The sequence below is a fragment of the Lepisma saccharinum genome, chromosome 5 (assembly GCF_977018435.1).
Source record: "Lepisma saccharinum chromosome 5, izLepSacc3.1, whole genome shotgun sequence".
In the NCBI taxonomy this organism is placed as follows: Eukaryota; Metazoa; Arthropoda; class Insecta; order Zygentoma; family Lepismatidae; genus Lepisma; species Lepisma saccharinum.
Window position 1 is genome coordinate 70,339,522 of NC_139233.1, and position 18,536 is coordinate 70,358,057.

Below are 18,536 nucleotides of genomic sequence, written 5' to 3' on the forward strand. Positions count from 1 at the left end.
AGCTACTTAGACTTCAGCTCAAACAAGATGAGCGAATGTAATAGTAACAAATGTTCTTGTTCTGTGGATTTATCCTTAAAGTTGCGAACTGTCTCAATTTTCACTCTTCACTGCAAAGAAATTATACAAAATAGTTTTACCTGATGTCAAGAGGGGCTGATGACAATGCCAGGGGGGTTGAAGGCAGTTTAAGGGGGGGCTCAGCCCCCCTGGCCCCTGCCTGGCTACGGGCCTGGTAAGAGGGAAATCGTGCTCTTAGATTGTGGTAACACTGACATGGATGGATTAAAGGAGATGGAGAAATACAGGGTGATAGCTTTCCAAAGAACACATGAACGACTATACTCTATACAGGTAATCTCTGGAGCAAGACCGCGTAGCGAGTGGGCGGAGCGAAGCAGTGCATGCTGGTGTGAACGGCTGGTAGTTGCAGTCGCTTCCCCCTCCACGCAATCTCGTTCCCTCTTACATGTTCATTGGTCGAGCTCTCGCTCCAGAGATTCTTGGGACAGAGTATAGCTATGCATACAGGAGCTGCAGTCAAGCAAGAATCGAACGAAAACCCGCCGTCGTTTCGCGTATAATTTTCACCAAGCATCTTCCCGTCCCAAAGATGGAAACACTGCTGCCAAAAAATACCGGAGCTCCTCAATAACAAGGCCGGGCAACTGAAATAAGCTGTAATGAACATTGATAAAGGGACTCCACGGTAGCCCAGGCGACAAAACCGGCAGCACCAGAAGAAATCTTGCACACCGGATCCACGACACCTGCGTTTCTATAGCAACACGAGATGAAAACGAGCAAAAAGAAAGATGCCATCATCGGTAGCCGACGTGCCTGTGGTTTAATGACTCCTGGACCATCCACCTTCCTCCCCCTCCCCCTGGGACGGCTGTCGCGCGGGGAACCTGGCGGCCATCTTCGATTAGAAGTGACATGGGTTATTAATTATTGCAGGAGCTGGGCCGGCGTAATTTATGTCCAAGTGTCTGGTGGAGAGACGCGTAAGGCTCTCTCTCTCTCTTGCTGCCTTGTCCTTTATCTCCAACCTGGGACGGAAAGTTGGTTTTCGCACAAATTCCCTTCCAAGGAGACTTGTCTCTTTTTCTCCCACAAAAAATCCCTCGCCCAGCAAACTTTTTATTTAAAAAAGAAACCCATATTGAATCACGAAACTTTTTCGCCATAAGAAATCCCTCGCGCCGATAAATATTACCCTCTTCGCCCATAATAGAGAAAACTGACTTTTCTGAGACCTTCAGAATAATTTCCCTTCTTTCACTTTTCCTACAAGCAGGCCTCGCACAGCAGCAAAAATTGATTTTCTATAATAAATACCCAACAATACCCACATTAACTTAAAAAAATATTCCTAACACAAGGAAAAAGCTCCATGGTTTGTTCGAAAATGTATCATCATGTATATAATCCTCATGTAAATTACAAAAAATCGCTCCCGCGTGAGGAAAATTCTGCTTTTTCTGCGACTATAAGTTTGGCAATAGGGCGCTTGCTTTCCAGTCGTATGTCACAAGGCTCATATAATCCTTTTGAAGTCATTCTATTTAGTTGTAAAATTATAGTATACAAAAAACATATCCAATAATTTAAAATAAGAATTTGAACTTTCATTTAATGCTTTCTTCAAAATAGGGTTAGAACGGCGAGAAACTAAAGCACAGATTGAAAAGATGCAGTTGCTTGTTATCTACTTACTTTGACACGAGGAACATCTATGTGAGAGGGTAAGCTACAATGAAATTACATATTGGTACAAAGTTAACAAAAAATATTAACATTTTACTCGCTTATCATTCACAAAACATCAAAGTGCCTATCTAATCATGTTGCGGATAAAATACATAAATTGACACTAGCTTTTAAAATCAACTATCAGATTGTCGCTAACATTAACAGTTTTCGAGTTGTGGGCCATTATTTCGTCGCTAGTCGCTTGCATCATACGGTATGGCGCCACACACTGTTCAATCGAGGAAAAAGTGCCTAACTCGAGTGGACGAATCTACGCTGTGGGTTTCAGAACAGCATTACATTTGTATACTCTGTTGATTCTTGACGTTCTCTTTTTATTACGGCGACGTCACTACTAATGAATCTTCAATGTTTTGCCAGCAGCAGAACATGCTTTCCCCATTTGCGTTCTACTTGACGGCGTCACCCCTATTTTGTCATTGGACTCGTTCAGTTCGCGCATGCGCACTTTAGTCGGTGGTCTCAACTAACGCAGACAAACTGCAAGAGCGATATAACAGCCCACTATGAATTGGATTGGATTGATTTGTTGTTTTAAGTCCACTTTATGCACAGTAAGGCTAATCGGAACTGGACCTACAGTTTAAAGTGGGATCCGAACCACTATGTGCCTCCACCGGGAATCGAACCCGGGACCCCTTGATTACAAGGCGACGACGCTACCACTGCGCCATCGGGGAGGCAGCTCACTGTGAAGCCATACATCTTTTAAAAGTAGAATTATACATTATTGGTTTCAGTTGCTTTTAGTGGTTATTAACAGTTGCACTAAAAGTGTAAAACTGTTATATTATTTTAATATGATTCATTGTTGTCACTGAAACTCTGCAATTGCCACCACAGTACATTGTAATTGTATTGAAAACCTGTAGCGTATATTAACTCTGGGTGTTGAAAAACAAAACAAAAAATCGTGAACGAGTGTCAATGAATAAGCACGATGCAGCATACCGATATTTCATCAAACCACACGAGACGTTACTCACAGTTTAATGGAAACCACTGTTCCCCAGTCTTCTTCTTTTTTGTTGGACATTGTACACAATCACAATTCTCATTTTCGCTTTAACAATCTCTACAAATCTCCCACGTATAAAAGGCAGGCAGGCAGAATATATACTGAGCGTGGAAGTGCAAATGCTTCTCTCTTCATTCCTAGCGGATTTTCAACTGTCTGAATCGTGGCCGTCTTTGAAGAAAGAATCTCGTACTACCAGCGCGAGAAAGTTGCCACGGGGACGTAGCAATTCATCCACGATTATCAAACTTTTGCGATCCTTCCTTATCGGGACATCTAACCAGCAGGTGGTGCCATAAATTGCACGACGCCGTCCGATGTTCTTTTTCCCCAGACTCGTGTCCTTACAATAATGCACAGTAGTCGTGGGGCACTCTATCGTCTTGATTTCTGAATTATATCAAAGTCCGTGGCCAGCGGACGGTGTTATTTAGCATATGACCTTGCCGAGGTGGAGATCGTATACAGGGTGCGCCATAAATCGTGGACAATAATGTAAGCCATTCGGTTTACAGGCGCGGAGAAGACATAAGCAAGTTTTTGATGAGTGACCAGGAAAAACGTAATATATTTGTGTGTATGTGTTACGGAGAATAGAACCAATGACCTTTCGTTCGCAAGGTACAGTGTACATGGGATAGAGTTGTATTCACGAAGCTCATGGAGCCAAACAAGATGGAGGCTGCAATTTTACAGCGTCTCTTGTGGAAGTATTACTAATGAAATGTGCCAAAACATTTCTCTGGTTAATGTAAGCTTGAAGAGAGCGATTTAATTCTCCATAAGAACATTTAAGAATGATGCTTTTAATAAGCTTTATCTATCTTAGTAATCAGTTGATAGATCCGCTGACAACTGCAATGTGAGAACAACTCCACAATCCACAACTCACTGCTCTCCTTGTTTATACCTCGCGAGCATTTGGCCATATCCGGATCCCGTTCCAAAAGCAATTGTGAATTTCATTCACATCAAACCTCCAAGGCTATCCTTAGAACAAAGATCACTGCAATCTCTAACAGTCCTTTAAATTATTCTTCCACGAAGTACACCCTGCACTGCCTTATTGCAGACTAAGGAGGCTCTGGCGTCAGGACTTGTAGCCAGTATAATAATCCTATGTGGGACTTTTTGTTGTGTGCTGTTCATGCATCTTTGTGATTGACCTTTCATCAATTTCTCCTCTCATCCTCATCTTCGCGATTAGCCAAAAGTGGCAGAAAAGCGAATTAAAATAGAACAAATCAAATGATCCTCCAAGCTTTCATATCTCCGAACATTCACCAGATGTGCATCAAGCAGCTGAAATCTTCATAATGCAATCTTCTTTATTATTGTTGTTGGATCATGGTTGGAAACACTGGTTGCGTGGGCGGCAATGATAGATGTCTTGCAGGTACGCGTAACGCAGCAGGTCATGTTGCACGGACAACCGTACATAAGTTGTCATTTGTACAGAGTGGGTGAGTGGAATGCTAAAAAAGACCAGAATTTACACACCGATGCATAGATAAAAAGTTAGAGCTGCGTTTTCGGCGTAACGCGATATATATGTTCCATGTTGAACGAAGTGACATATCCAGTAACGGGCATTTCAATGCACTAAATTTAATCTTTGTGTCTTCTCATCGTGTTCAGAAGTGATCAAAATCCATGTAGTCATGTCAAATGGACGGTTCGGGCATTAAATTTTTTTGCGCATGAGGTTGGAATATTCTTTCAGTCCGCCAGTATATATAATTATAACTTTTATCTCGAAGATTAACAAGGTATAACTTGTTGAGATTTCACTTGTATATTTTATTTTGCCATCTTTTCCAATTGATGTTCTTTTTTTAAAAAAAAATAGTGCGGGGCCAAAAGAGGTGGGAGGTATCAACAGTATCAGACTCGAGACGAGACAGTCCAGTTGCGATTTTTTTTGATCATCTGCAGCTGAGTGTAGCTGGCAAGCCTACCAACAGTATATGCAAGAGGGTCAGCGATAGGCGCGGGGTTGAGATGACGTCAGCGACGCGCTTGTTGATTGGTTGCTTAAGGATTTACGACCCGCTCTCAAGCTGCAAATGTATAATCTCACTTCACCATGCCTTGTGTAACGATAATCTGTTAATACAAAATAAATACGTATAACCTGTTTTTCAGAAGTATGAAACAGTCTAAAGCCTTTGTTATTTCGTTCCACACAGCAGCCTTGGTATAATCACCAAATGAACAAAGCCATGGCGACGAATGACTCTTGAGAGTCGTCACAAGAGTGCCACTTCAGCTGAAACATTGTTGAAGAGCTTCAGGCCATTGTTATAACTTCAGATTTGAAAACAACTAATAGCAAGAGGGGAAAAAGCGAAGAATATGGCCCACAGCTAATGTAGCCTAACACGTGATCTGAGAATGACATATCGGAAGATACCTATGTCACAGTGGAGTCCTTTAGAACCAAGATTATGGCTGCTGTTGGACTGGAGTCTACAGTAACTTAGCCCGGGAACTATTTTCCCTCCGGCGCAGAGACACGGCACGTGACCTGCATTGTGCGTTTGAAGCTAGTCCCATAGATGAGTGCGCGCATCGCTCGGGGCTACGCTAAACGTCCTATTAGTGAGCTCGTAATCAAAGCGCTAATTAGACGAGCTCTGTACTCCTGGAGGGCGACTATTCACCGGTTTGGAAATAAAAACATGCTCATTAAATGATACAGTCTCTTTTCCACAACCCCCTTCCACTCTGAGGGGTGGTGGTCGGGAGGGGAAAAGAATTTTGGTTGACCTTTGGTTCTCCCAACCGTTCTTCACATCCATACATGAGCGCTGTTGCATGTGTGTGTGTCATCGAGGGAGGAGGGGGATGCATTAGTTAAATCACTCCCCATACCAAACCAATCTTCCTCTCGGACTGAATCATCAATCCGGACTTGAATTCAAGAATCATGAAATACGACAGATTAGTTATGATTATGATTAGACTGAGTAAGGATATCTGTGCAAATGCATAGAAAAGCCACATTTCAAAAATAATAATTATTTGTTACAAATCTGTTGCATATGTTGGCAATTTGTACCATAAATGCATTTTTTTGCACATAAAATAAATATTTTAAAGAATTTTTCAAGATTGTTTCAAGACTGTATCTGGTGATCTTGCAGGCCAGTTCATATCACCGTTCCTGGACATGATACTCTGTAATATGCTTTCGCCACGAAAGTGCGCTACTCTTCTGACCACTGCTCCATAGCAACTGAAATGGCATTGTCTACGCAACATTATCATGGTCTCACAGCGTTGTCAAATTTAACAATGACCTTGAACTTCGTGATTCAAAATCTTCCACTCCCCGCGCGCCCTGTATAACTAGTTCGTAGAGATGAATGTCTCTTGCTGAATGACACTTCACTGCTGGCTGGGACCTTCGCATTTTAGGATAATCTTTTTGATGATGATTTCTGTTATTTTGTCGTGTAATATTTTCTTGACCTCCAAGATGACTAAAAAAGGAAAAGTGTCCTTTGAGTTCTAATGTGTAAACGTGGACCGACTGCAAGAATCGACTTCGGTAAAAATGAATATGCAAGTAGAGAAGGGGGAAAGGAGACAAGAAGGAATCCCTTTAGTTTATACTTAATAGGCATTTTACATGAAAAATAATGTTTGAGGTGGGGTGCGGATAAACCGTCATAATGGGAGAGTATCCTCTTCTGTTAGCCTCACTATGAATGAATAGGCTATGTTATCGCTGGGAAAGCCGTCTTTTGTAATGTTTGTTAGAAGAAGGCAAACTTACTTAATTTTCCAGCCTAAATAGAAGAACAGAACCACATCTAAAGTTCCCAAGATGAAAGTCGCTTAATTTACATTATGCAATGTAGGAGTTCTTTCTCAGCCTACAGATAAACGTAGAAGATTGACTATTGCAATCGAATAACTCGTAGCCGAAAATTGCAATATCAATTATTACAAGTAGTTCTGATATAACATTTCCAACAAAAATTGATAACTTTACATGTTGTGTCTTATCTGTGTAGTATTTTTTACTATTTCCCCGTATTTTACCAAGTATTTCAAAATGTGGAAAGTAGCTCCATCTTTTGATAAGTTTAACGAACTCCGAGGTAGAGTGTAATATTTTTATAAATCCAGTGTAAAATGAGGTTGTGGCAATTCAACGGTCAATTCATGTACCGACATTTTTTTTTTTCAAATCGCCCACACGATGACCTCGCCCATTTTCACGTAGCAACCGGAAGCCGGTGCGACACCGATGATGTCACGGATGGGCGGCGGGGAGGATGAGAGGGCGGCGAAGGGGATGCTTCCCCACCTCATCTCGTGCGGAAGGGTGGGGTGTGGGAACTCGCCTCTTGGCGCAGCCGCCACCCAGCCGTTTGCACGCACAAACACACGCACGCATTTTCGGCGACAAGTGTCAATAGCACATATTGACCCAAGTGAAAATGACAAGAAAAAAAATCAGCAGCAAGTCCCGAGGGCATCATGCAGTTGACGCATTGTGATACGTTCCAACACTGCACCTTCAATATTTACATTGCCTCTTAGCAGTGGCGTATTTTATTGGGGGCGAGGGTATAGGGGGGATGGGACCACCCGGAAACGTTCTCGACCCCCCCCCCACACACACACACACAAAAAATATAGAACTTGCTACAAGACATTATATTCAAATGCGCTAAAAAAGGTAATACGAGGGTTGGGGCATAAGTCAAGGCAACTTTTTTTTCGCGAGAATGCCGGACCTGCACGAAAATCCGAGATATACAAATGGAAGGGGGCAGTGTATTGTAATATGGAATGTATGGACAATACAGATGTGTACCAGGTGTCTGATAGGGAAGCGGGAAAAATATCCTTAAAGAGAGCATCGTGCCAGATGTGTTTACAAATCGGAAAGTATACATTTACGTCCCGAAGAATGGCTATTTTGACACGCTAACGCTGTTCACGCCGTGGAACGGCGGTTAACTCAACAATTAATTACCACTGTCCTCCTTACGATAACGTTTATCACACTGCCATCTAGTGACGTGTCGACATACAACGGGTGCATGTTCTCCGGGACATACGATCATATTATGGTGGTAGTGTGGTACCACCGTTTAACTTTCAGAAAAAATATAGTAGCCATGACTTAGGCCCCAGCCCTCGTAGATACTGTACAATTGCTTTTCAGATAGCTTTTTTTTTAGAAGAGGAGGCGTTCAGTTTATTCCCGAATCGCAAAGAGTCAGTCGATCGAGAGGGAGTTAGTTCTACGCAGCCTGGTGTCGAATGGACTCTATAGTCTGCCTGCATCAGTCACGATCATCAACGCAAGTGCGCATGCGCTAATTGAAGGAATCCACTGTCAAAATAGGAGTGGCGGCTGCAGGAGCAACGCGAATAACAGGTAATTCGAATCACAAACGCAAACAATCGAGCGATAATAAAGAACCTAACGCATACAAGTGAAATGCCGATTTGAAACTTACAGCGTGCATGCGTCTACCTCCGCCCCCCCCCCTTTCAGGTTTGGACTCGTCCACTCTAGCTAGGCGCGTCCTCTGCGGTCGAACTGTACAATTTTGCGTCGTCTTATGGAAGGATTTCTTAACAGTACAGTTAACATGTTACTTAATATACTTGCACAAAGCACACGAACGAACATACGTGTACGTACATGTTGAAGATATTTCCTTACCGAAAACTGACAAAACATTGCTCTGATTCGGATTCCACTTTAAACTGTAGACTCAGTCCCAATTAGTCTATCTGAGCATAAAGTGGGGTACAAAAGAAACTTTGACGTAAGAAATGCATGGGAGTCGAAGCACATTATTAATGACGTATTAATAATCTGCTTGAAGATCCGCTTACACGAGTCTGCAGATCTACAATGTCAGGAGAAGAACACAATCTCGAATTTTATGTACTTGCGAGAATTTTGACTCCCATAGCTCGCAACATGCCCTTCTAAATATACCCTCAGTGTGGGCTGCTTCGAGTGTTGGCAATTCGTGATTCCAAATATTTGATATAACATCTGGCGAGAGGTTTTGGAACTACGCTGGCTGGGAACGCTTGCTTCGCCATGTGAACGCCAATGGAGAAAACACAGGAAAAGTACACTGATAAACAAAGACAACAACCAGCAGCCTGTTTCGTCACATTTCGATATGTTGCCCTCAGAGGACATTTGAGAAAAAAAACCTGCAAATCAAAATATGACACGCACGCACATTTCACTTCTGAGTAGAAAGTATTGCATTCAGTGCACTTACCTTTCTTTGGAATCCTATTCGACTTTCTGTTGTAGACCATTCCATGCAAGGACCGACCTGCAAGCGTAAGAAAAAAACAAGCGTCAGAAAACAGGCACTTGATTTTTAAAATATCCATTTGAAACAAGGGGAAAAAGTAAAATACGGTTTTAGATTGAAGCTTTAATCATGTGTTAGAATTCTTATCAGTCCATCACCTTTGTTATTATTTACTGAAAGCAGGGCAGGGATCTAAGTATAATTATTCTGGAAGATATTTACTATACTTTATCATATGGGAACCTGATCTTCACCATTTATTTGGCTTCCCCGATGGCATGGTGATAACGTCGTCGCCTTATAATCAAGGCGTCCAAGGTTCGATACCCTACACACAGGCACACAGATGTTCGGAATCTAATTAATCTGTAGGTCCAGTACCGACTAGACTATTTGTGCATAAAATGGACTTAAGATTAAATATCTCCTCTAATCAGCAACCTTGTAATAATAATAATAATAATAATAATAATTGTTTATTGTTAACAAGTTACAATAATATTCATAGCTTTTTGTTAAAAAACTTACATTTTTGTATTTATTTTTACACTGTTTCCTTATTTCCTTCCCAGAATAGTTTTTTACAAATTTTCGTAATCTTATCTAGAAATATGCAAGGTAATGAATGCAGGGTATGTTGCTGTATCTATATTTTCCAAGAATGGAATGACACTATTGTCGACAAAAGTGAAAAAGAGACTATATCTACATCCAGAACTGAATAATCAGAGAATGTAGGCTATGACATTTTTGTACAAGAATTTGCACCAAAAGGAATTACAGCAAGCTACACAACCTACTGTGACGTCCTGAAAGCTCAGAATATTTCGTTTCATAATCCTAAGAGAGACCGGTGTAAATTGTGTGAAAATTACAGACAAGGGAATGCTGAGAAAAAGAAACAACTGGAAGATCAGTTTCAACAACATACAATGCAAAAAGATGCTGTAAGGGAAAAAAAAGATGGAAGCAAAAAACGATACCAATCCTAAGAAACCAGTGGGGACATTTGATCTGCAGCAGGTTATTCTCTTGGCAAAGACAAATGATCTACAATGATCGAACTACAACTTTACTATTTACGACCTCAAAGCTAAGGTGTGTCACTGTTTTACGTGGCATGAAGAACAGGGAAAAAGAGGATCATGTGAAATCACCACTTACTTGAGAATGTTCCTCGAAAATCTCAATGCCGCACATAATATCAAAGAAGGAACTTTATTTGCAGATGGATGCCCTGGACAAAATAAGAATTCCATTAGAATAACCATGCTTTTGCACCAAGTATCGAGCTTGGAAAACATTGAGAAGATTGGGCGTAACTCACTTATTCTCCACTTCATGGCATACTTTGTGTGATCTCCAGTTACGAGACAAAAAGACGTATCTGTGGCGTAACTCAAAATATCTCTACTGGAACATCTTTTTCTCACAAGACAAATGGGCATCTTCGTTTCCAACGGCCAACAAAGCCATTATTACTGATTTGCAAAAATGCAAACACACTCACCAAAAAGCAAGGCCATTTAGCTATCGGTATGCTTCGACACATTTCAATACCCCTGAAAACAAAAGTACAATCAATGATACTGTATGATCACAAACTTTACAACGCTCTCCTGAAAAATCAAGAAAACCGAGATACTCCTCTTTGTCTCGGTAGGGACGAATTGTTCCTGCATTTAAGACAAAACTGTTTATAACACCATTAAGCCTTGTTTCCATGATATAAAAAACTCAATATGCTGACCAAAGCAGTAATTTATTTTATTATAAAACATACTGTATCTTGTTACATTTGTACTCGGTGCCGAGTCTGAAGAAGACCTTGGTAGAAGGTTGAAACGTTACGTTTAGTTTGTTTTATAATAATAATAATAATAATAATAATAATAAAAACTGTTTAGCAGTTAGAGTCTGAAGTTCTTAGTTGTTATTATTTCTCTCTCTCTCTCTCTCTTTCTAGTAATTTACGATGGAGTACTATAAGAAGTAAAATGCGAACGAAGCGAGCAAGAAAAATTTCAGATCCAATTTTTTGCAAACTGAAAACAATATTGATTTAATAGGGCCCAAAAAATTTCATGGGGCGCCATGGCATTCTCTTTACATTTTTTTTCATATAATTAGATTGTTTGGCGTAGAGGGCCAACTCCCGGTAAAATTTTAAATTAAGTGGGCAAATTACCCATCTGTGCCCTACTGCAGGTTCTCTTGACCGTCTGGAATAAATAATGCAAAAAAGACGTAAAAACTAATACCATCTTGAGTGTCCTTGTGTCCTGCTACTCTTAGATTCAGCTAACCTTGCTTTCTTTTACTCAAATGTTTGTCCCCCACAGAATTGATTTCCGCCCACTGCATCCCCTTATCACTTTCATCAGCTTGATAAGATTCCTCTAAATGTCTAGGTGAAAGTATAATATAGGGGAATGGATATCTGGAAGGGGGACAAGGATGGCCACACTTCCCCCTTAGAAAACGAATGCCAATCTAAAAGAATATATTTCACACGTATAATTTGATTTCAGTTACAGTAATTTACATTAATTATCATAATGAGGATGCGGGAATGTGATAAATTCAAATTCAAGTGGTGTTTATTGAGGGACCAACACTAATATCAGGGTAATGTGCCCCATGGGAAAATACCTTGCTTGTCCCTCCGTGGAAAAAAAAATCTGCGGATGTGCATGACTATGGTGGGCAATTTTTTATTAATATCTCGTTTAGAATACTGACATGTTTACAGTACCTCTTTTGAGGTGTCCACCATAATCTTGCACTGCATGAAAACAATTTGGTTAGAACAAGTGAAGATGTTTCAAACTCCCCACAGGTTACACAGTGAAGAAACTGAAGAGCTTGCTGAAATATTTCTCTTCTAGTAGTAAATTGTAAGGTCCGTAGTTTCTATAATTAATGAATACAATTTCACAAGCCACTCTATTTAGTATTGATACTTTTCTGTTCATCTTGTGTCAAACAACTTGAGAATGTTACGGCGTTTCCCTGGTTTTCTTGCACTGCGTTTTAAAAACCAAATTCCTTTGAGAAGACTCGAAAGAAAAAAAACATATAACTGGTATGACAGTCTCAATGCAGTTTATAATCTTATAAATTCCGAAACTATCAGGAAATTGCAGACATTTGGTCCCATCTGGTGTGTGAAATTACGTAATTTTCTTTCCATCCGTATCCCGTCCTGTACGTCTCGAATTTAGGATAATAAAATAAGTCCCAAGAAATTTTTGTGAATAAGCTGATAGAACACGTTATCTGGTAATTTTTTTCAACCATAAGAGGGGGGGGGTTTGGACCCGTTGAACCCCCCCCCTTAAATACGCCCATGGGTAAAACGATGTATTCTGCAAACACTTATCTGACAACGAATATCTCAACCTGTGTGCATGCTATTTTAGTCTCGATTTGGAAATTGCATATGTACACGTGTGTGTGTGTGTGTATTAATGTATCTGTCATTGTATTCTCTTACAAAATTATTACTTTTCATTTATGTCAAATTCATTCATGTTATGTTATAATTTGATTATAATATTATAAATATATGTATTGTAACTTTTAATCACCAGAGTTAGGTGGTAGAGCAGCCTAAGGGTGAATCTCGCTCTGTAGTAAATAAAAATACTATTCTATTCTACATTACTCAAAAGTGAACAGTAGTTATACTAAAAAAAAAGAGGTCGAAAAAATAGCCGACAGATGACACTGCTGCAACTACTTTGTTTTTCTTGTGTAATTTTTGAAATGCATTATGGATTCGTTGGATTTAAATTCACATTTATTTATATCTTTATTGGCTTTCTTAGCCTGAGATCATCATCACTAAGGTTAGAAAGAACAAGATACAATTTTCTCCCTCATCTCGGATAATATCGTGGTTTGTCTTCTTTTGTTGTACATATATGGTAACCTATTATAAGGTTGAGGCAGGTATTTTGAAAAGTCGTGCCGAATCTAGTCTCGTTAACATCTCTAGCTATTGCATCTGCACCTGTGATCCAGAGCTTATTTCTAATTGGATATTCTACGAGAAATCAAGGACCGATCCAGTCTGTGACAGAGGCGAACCCAAGACCGAGAATTGGGGGATTGAATTTTCAATATTGTTAGCCAATGTGATTACCTCAGTTAATAAGAAAGTTGAAGTCATGTTTTTAATTAACATAAAACGGAATTGACACAATGACACATTATGTCTTGCCAGAAAATGTTCAGTCACCGGCAAAAAAAATGTGACACCTAGGATCCTGAAATGCTGACTTCCCTGCAATGCGGTATGTGTGTTGCCTATCTCTACGGCGATGAGCAGACTTCAATAACTATTAATACGGTACTTTCCAATAGGAAATTTCGGCGCCTCCCCGATGGCGCAGTGGTAGCGTCGTCGCCTTGTAATCAAGGGGTCCCAGGTTCGATACCCGCTGGAGGCACATAGTTGTTCGAATCCCACTTTAAAACTCTAGGTCCGGTCCCGATTAGTCTTACTGTGCATAAAGTGGACTTACAACACCAAATCAATCAATGGGAAATACTTCTAACAAACACAACGCACTCCTGGGATCTAGGTGTCCATTTTTTATTATTGGTGACAACAAGTTAAAGATAAAATTTCAGGACTTTGATAAAAAACACAACCTTGCATCTAGAGAAAGCGTCTAACCTTCTCTAGTCCTGTCCTTTGAAAAATTGTATCAAAATGTTCTTCACTCATGAGGGAACGTAACCAAGTTTTCAGACGTCGGAAACGCTCCTTTTAGTTGCAACAACACTCACAGGGAGTATGGCCAATGGGCGTCACTTATCGCACACTTCTCAAATACGTTTTGAGCCAAGCCCCGTCCTTCTTCATCTGACGTCAGGTTAAATAATTTCCTTGTTAGGTTTAGGGCTTTTAGCATAAATACACTGCAATTTAGAGGGGCTTGACCAAGAAGGTATTATTTATGCTGATAAACCTAACAATGTAAGCATTTAGCCTGACGTCAGAAGACGAAGGGCGGGGCTTGACAAAAAAAAAAGGAGTTCTAGAAGTGTACTTTAAGTGAGGCCAGTGGTCAACAGTCGAAGAAATTGGTGGTGTATCATCGGAAACAAGACACCATGATTGCTATAGTTAAAGTCCTGATTCGAACGCCAGTTCGGTATCTTTGACATAGCTCGAGAGGAAGCCGACCAGACTCGTATCTGGTTTTTTGTGAGAAGAGCTGTTGTCGCTTTTGCCTGCAGTGTTTAGACATCCAACACGAACTGCGACGACATTACCCTCCCAAGGCTGCCACATTGCAACCTAGCAACCTCGCGTTATGAAATATCTAAATAAACTGAACTTGCAACATCTCATTTACTCCACGTGGACTCGACAAGTACTGTCAATTCCTAAAACGGACGCTATTGGTGGGTGGGATAAACTGTGCTCCACGTGAACTTGACATGTGGTTGTCAGAGGAAAACTGGTCTTTCGGAACTTTCTTTGAAGCAAAGTGGCGTTCGAATCAGGACTTGAACCATACCACAGCTGTCTTGATCAGGGAGACATCCTTCTCTGCAATTACATCCCTCGCCATAGTTTGGAGAGTAACATAGACGCTAAGCAAGGTGATTCCGTCTGACGTATCTTGCAGACACCAAGACGTCGAGTTGCTCAACGGTGACCCCGTCCTACTTGAAATAGGAATCGCTTTCCTTCCACATAAGTCTGGGTCCCTTCGATGGGTAAGCACCACGGTGGGAACATCCGAAGCCACATTTGCTCCGCAAAGCACCACATATCTGCCACGTCGCATTGTCTCCGCGAGTTATCACAGCCGCGACGTCGGGGTTAAGGGGGTCACACCGGATGGGTCGACGAGATGAGTCCGGAAACTCAGAAACCGGATCCGGCCCCGGAATTTCTGTCGTAAAAATGTTCCCGTCTTCGGCGTCCCGAGAAAGGAGCTAGCCGAGACGGAAGAGGAAAATGCGAAAAATAGTTCAGACAGGGTCGAGAGTGATGAGGACGTTGAAATGGCCGAGTTTCCTTACAGTAATTGCCCACTTTATTTGTGGCCGGGGTGTTTTCGGACTGACTCCACGCGCAACGTCATGCAATCACGTAACGTGTCTCCAAATTTGCTATTTTTCTTGCTGTTTCGGTTATTTTAGCTCACTTTTACACATTTTGTGTTAACCGCGACGATGAGCGTGAATGGTGATGGAAAACGATAATGGCACACGCATGGTTCGATCCTGGGACCTCTGCCTTCGTAGCGTGTACCGGTGACCACTCCACCGTGGAGGCTGGGGAAATTATTTTCTATTGGCCAAAATAGGAATAATACGGAGACAAGATGTGTCATAGTCAAATCTCGTGAATAAATAAATAGACATTTGTTGTTCTCGGTCTAGTCTCTAGTTTCACATGCTACAACATCCAGTTTCAAGTTTCAATAACAATTTACAGTCGGGCCTCCCAGATGGCGCAGTGGTAGCGTCGTCGCTTTGTAATCAAGGTGTTCCGAGTTAGATACCAAGTGGAGGCACATTGATGGTGGTAGGTCTCCATACATTCACAATTAGACTATTTTATGGAGCTGGTGTGATCATCACCACGCTAAGGCAGACTTTGCTTTCCGGAACCCATTTGTGAGAAGCTGGGTGAACCCCAGAGCCGCTCTGTGGAGGGACATTGCTTATAAAATATATATAATGAAGTTTTATATGAACTTTTATGTGCTGAGAAGGAAATTGTAGACTGATCCGGAGCATAGGCCTTTGGAAAAAGTGACAAAAAACATATTTTCACGTTTTGCAGGAAAACCTGGGAGTATACATGGGCGTGTATACACATGTGTGTTTGTGACAGAGCGAGAGTTGTATGGGAGAATCAGCGCGTATGCGACAAATGAACACGCACGCACCGCCGTGTAGCGGGGCCTCGGGATTGGGTAGCCCACTTTACAAAAGTGATGTAATTACGTGAGGTTCGCTTGCACAGGGCTAATTGCACCGAGAAATGTGGATGTGTGTGCGTGCGTGTGCGTACCCTCCGGCCAACGCTATCAGTCCCCCTCCCCCTGGAAAAAAGATGGAAAAAAACGAGCCACTCCTCCCGCAGCATCGTTCCCTCGCCCCCTCCACCACCGGCCACCTCCATTTTTCAAAGAACAATAAGCGCTCGCAAACTTCGCACAAATTGGAATGTTAATTTGTTGGGTGGACCCGAAGGGTTGAAATGTTTGTTGATTATGTTGGAGGAGGGTGGCGGTTTTGCGGGAAGCGAAGGGGGGACATGTTGTCAAATGTTGTTGGTTACTTCACACATCCGCAGACTAATCAGTGTGCATGAATGCCCTATTACTAGATTAGAAAAAAAGGTAGGGAGGACTGGCAGCGCAGAATGTGGTTTTGTACCAGCAATGGCTGAGGTTGAACAGACAAATATCACGTCAATAAGAAGACACTGTTTCAGGTTCTATGCCAGTTGATTTTTAAAGCTATTTCCAGCGGCACAGAAAGTGAGGGAGGGAGGGAGGGAGGGAGAAATTCACCTCCCCAACTTCACGGTCTCGTAGAGGTAACGCCGCTCTCAACTTCACGACCTCTTAGATGTAACTGCGCTCCCAACTTCATAGTCTCCTAGAGGTAACCACACTCCCAACTTCACCGCCTCTTAGATGTAACTGCGCTCCCAACTTCACGGCCTCCTAGAGGTAATGACGTTCCTAACTTGACTATGTCCTAACTCCCAGCTTCATAGCCATGTTGTTTCCAACATCACGACTACCGAAAGATGACGTCGCTTCTAACTTCCTCCTACTGTAAAAAGCGTGGTTCCATGTGACACCAAGCATAGACTTACAAATACACTATACGAGGGTCACTATTTATATTTTGAGCCTAACAATGAAAAATCAGGAATTTGGCATTGAAAACTGCTTCATTGTTTTTCGAAGTATTCTCCTTTACGGTCAAAACACTTTTGCATTCGTTCGAACCATTTGTCAAAGCAGTTTTTCCAATCTTCTTGAGACACCTCCATAATATGGTTTTTGAACGCATCAACGGCGTCTTCCGCCGACGAAAATCGTTGTCCACGCAATTTATTCTTGACATTCGGGAACAAGAAGAAGTCATTGGGTGCCAAATCAGGACTGTACGGCGGATGACCCATCAATTCGATTTTTTGACTGTTCATAAAGTCGGTTGTTAGACTAGATGTGTGACAGCTGGCATTGTCTTGATGAAGAATGATCCGACGGCGTTTGTTTGTTTTCCGTATTTGACCGAAGACCTCTGGCAAAAAAATTGTTGTGTACCATTCAGAGTTGACCGTTCTACGTTCCTCTAAAGGCACAGTTGCCACATGACCAGTTTTCCCGAAAAAACAGGCGACCATTTGTTTCGATGTGCTTCGAGCGCGAACAACTTTTGTTAGATTGGGTTCATCTTGAAACACCCATACAATCGACTGCTGTTTACGTTCCGGCTCATATGCATATATCCATGATTCGTCACCTGTTACAATCTTATATACGTCTTTCGAAGCACCACGATTGTATTTATTGAGCATTTGTTTGCACCAATTGACGCGAGCGTCTTTTTGAGTTTTTGTCAAATTGTGTGGAATCCAACGAGAACATACTTTTCTCACAGCTAAATGATCATGTAATATTTTATATATGCTGGTGGAACTAATGCCTATGGTTGCCTCAATCTCACAGTATGTCACATGACGATCTTGCAGTATTAGGTTTTCCACAGCATCCACGTCGAAAATCGTAAAAAAATCATCGCACGAAAATGTTCACGAGTTAATTCCATTTTATTGTTGTCGCGCAATCTCCAAGGCAACATAAACAACACAAATCAAGCTATTGACAAAACATTTGAAGTACGTTATGGTCAATAATGCCAGACGATTCCGTGCAAACGTCAAATCGCGCTTAACTTCAATCAGTGTTGCCAAGGCTCAAAATATAAATAGTGACCCTCGTATGGTCTAACAGAACGTCGTATTCGGTTTCAATGCGGAATAGGCATTGTTGAGCACCATCTTTGGTCGGTGTATTGTGTTGTTACACCATTTACTGTCAAACAACACCAAGTCCTTTAACACTCGTTTGGCTGATGTGTTATCAGTGATAACTTATCACCAATCGTGATGGCCACTATAACGGAACATCAGGAAAGCAGACGTGGAACAAGCCAAAAAGTGGATATAAACGAAGTTGCTGCAGAAACAAATTGAGCATTGACGAAATAAAATGACCATAAAGTGGAATAAAATAAAAGCGTTATCATCGGAAATAGAACACTTTTGAAGAAAATTAACCATGAATGCAACACCCAATTGGAGACAGTGCGAAGGGAATTATCACGAAAAAAAAATGCATTAGCGTTAGTTCCAATATAAAAGAATAAGCATAACT

General features: G+C 41.4%; 1 long non-coding RNA gene across 1 annotated transcript in view; it reads right to left on the bottom strand.

Moving 5' to 3' along the window:
* The window catches only part of LOC145988391 (uncharacterized), a 262,622-nt gene that overhangs the window by 97,549 nt on the left and 146,537 nt on the right, over positions 1-18,536 (bottom strand). The window contains exon 2 of the long non-coding RNA XR_014441750.1: positions 9,067-9,123. This is a non-coding gene — a long non-coding RNA (uncharacterized LOC145988391). The remainder of the gene's footprint in view (positions 1-9,066; positions 9,124-18,536) is intronic.